Here is a 2,617-nt window from a genome sequence, read left to right as displayed (position 1 = left end):
CTCCCCCCTCCAACCCTCCCAAGAGCACGCCTTCCCCCCAACTCCAAACTTGCCCTTTCATCCCTCCAATATTCCCCTCTGTAACGTAATTCAATGACCTAGTACAAGCCACGAAAACGGAATGGTTTCCCCCCAACACTAATCAACAAATGGGCTACATTCTCCGATAGCTCGTCACACTTTTCTTTTTCCTGACACCAAATGTCTAGCGAAAGCTTTTGGGGCTTTACTCTATCCAAAAAGACAAGAAAAGTGATATTACATGACCTTCAGGTGTCTTGTTGGCATAAAAAAGCAAACGTTTTGGTGTTCCAACACGTTTTCAGTTCTAAAAATATCATGGGACGAGTCACGTAAGTTCAAAAGAAAAGGAAATCTGCCCGAGGATATGGAAACAACGAACGGGTGTAGGTCTGTTCTTCACAAAAAAATTGATTATCTTGCTATGAAACAGCAAGCAGCACGTTTCTTTGGACATGCTCTTTGTATTTCCAAATGTAACACACGTTAAATCCTGGTGTGTTGGCGAAGTAACAACCTCTAGAAAGTGTACATATTATTATCTAGTTGTAACAAAAAACAATAAATTTGTTTTAGGACCAGAGTTTTACTGCCAACGTAGTAATAACAACACTAAGAATAATAAATAATAAATATCATTTGCATAGCGCATATCTCCGCTCGACAGCAAGCTCTATGCGCTTTATACTGACTAGACTTTAGCCAAGACTAGCTGTATTCTAAGGAAATGGAAACTGTCATATTTCTTTGTGTTAAATTTTTATGGAGTAAATTGTTATGTTTGTTGTTCCACTCTCAGTGGCAGACATTATCTTCTGTTTATTTCTGTCCGTGTCTAAGTGTAACGACCAACAATACATAAATATGTTTTACCGCCTGGGTCACTTTGTACTGAAAAGACTCCAACCCAGGCGAGCTGTGATCTGAGATGCTTGAAAAAGCCATATTCCTTTAACATCCATTTTTTCCATACTGTAGCTTCGCACGTATTATTGCTCGACTCGACGTCTGCAGATTCCAATTATTTTATTTTTTATTTTCATTTTTTTTCTTGGGGGTGGGGGATGGTTGAGGACCTCACTGTGCTACTCCCAAATTGTCAGCTTCAGTTATAGTGTTGTGCTTAAGGACACATCCCAGTGATCAGCAACCCATAAACCACCATGTTACCGACTCGAGCTCGAAATAATTGTGAGTCTGATAGTGCTGGGCGGCTAGGTTCCCGATTATTGAAAGCTAGGGATCGTAGGAATCGACTCCGAACCCAATTACTTGCTTTCTAATAATGTTATTTGTTTCCGGTGGTTACCTGGTTGGCTCCGAACATCTTCAGGATTTAGGATAACCTTGATATTGGAACACTACGAAGCACCAACTTCTATTTTTTCAAAAATAATTCTTTAAAAAAAAGAAGATTTTTAATGATAAAAATAACTGGCAACCATTGGTTTACGTAAAAAGGAGACGGAACTTTACTTTCGTAGTGTTAATCGTGGGAATCGGTTCCAGAATCGACTCTTCGCCCAGCTCTAGAGTCTGAGCTACTGAGTCACTCAGCCTGTAGCTCCATACAACTGTTTACGGAATTTGCGTTTGCACTCCTCCTTGCAGTTTCGAACCTGTACTAAACAACGGAGGTTCAATTTTTTAAAGTGGGATTGGGAATAAAAATGGCTAAATTCTAGAACATTATATAAATATGACTAGCGAACAGAGCTTCTCTTTTATTTATTCTTAAGCTCAAAATCATGAATATCCAACTGAGTTATGTTCTGGGATATATGGAATGCCACCATCGTTTAAGTTCTGATGTCTGAAGAGTTTGCTGTTTCTTCTAAAACGTGTCTCTAATTATGTTGATGATCAAAGGAGTAATTTTTGTGCTGCTGCTGTTCTTTAGTTTGGTCGTATTTATTACCTCTTTTGTGACTTATTTTCTCCTATATTGCCCTTTAAAATGCTGTTTCCCAAACGTGGGAAGGCGAGAAGACGAAGTTTAAAAGGAGATTAATATCCTCCAAAATGAAAAAAAAAAAATTATTGTTACGTCTGAGGCTGGAAAATCTCATATTCTGAATGGAACTTTTTTTTATAGCATTTCTTTCTATCCTTCTAGAAAGTTTTTTCTTACCTTTTTAAAAACCCCATCCCACACAGGTGTTTTATTGCTCAATGTTTTCAAGTGTTATTGATTATGCTCACAGTTTCTCTTTCTTGTCTTCTCTTTTGAATAGTTCTTGGAAATATGTCTCGCCGGCAGCTGTCTGCGCCAGAGGACTGAGGCTCGACGGAAAACAAGGAAATAATGATTCAGTTGTTGGTGTGGTTTATTTCTTTGGAGAAAATAAATGCCTGTTTGATAATACGATACTCCTTCTCGTTTTTGTTTTAGCAGCACGCACGTTAGTGGGAGAGTGGTTTAGTATGTGTTTGTGAATGTGTGCGTGCGTGTGTGTGTGTGTGTGTGTGTGTGTGTGTGTGTGTGTGTGTGTGTCGCTCTCTCTCTCTCTCTCTCTCTCTCTCTCTCTCTCTCTCTCTCGCTCTTGTGTGTCTTTTTGTGTGTTTGTGTGTTTGTGCGTGGGTTTGGGAGTACTAT

At 39.1% G+C, this 2,617-nt stretch overlaps 1 long non-coding RNA gene across 1 annotated transcript in view; it reads left to right on the top strand.

Annotated features, from left to right (window-relative positions):
• Positions 1-2,386, top strand: part of LOC118478467 — a 56,658-nt gene extending 54,272 nt beyond the window's left edge. Inside the window, exon 3 of the long non-coding RNA XR_004859063.1 lies at positions 2,256-2,386. This is a non-coding gene — a long non-coding RNA (uncharacterized LOC118478467). The remainder of the gene's footprint in view (positions 1-2,255) is intronic.
• Positions 2,387-2,617: the final 231 nt, after the last annotated feature.

Source organism: Aplysia californica, unplaced genomic scaffold, assembly GCF_000002075.1.
Source record: "Aplysia californica isolate F4 #8 unplaced genomic scaffold, AplCal3.0 scaffold00581, whole genome shotgun sequence".
In the NCBI taxonomy this organism is placed as follows: domain Eukaryota; kingdom Metazoa; phylum Mollusca; class Gastropoda; order Aplysiida; family Aplysiidae; genus Aplysia; species Aplysia californica.
The sequence above is the reverse complement of the archived record's forward strand: the minus strand, read 5'-3'. Positions and strand labels throughout refer to the sequence as shown.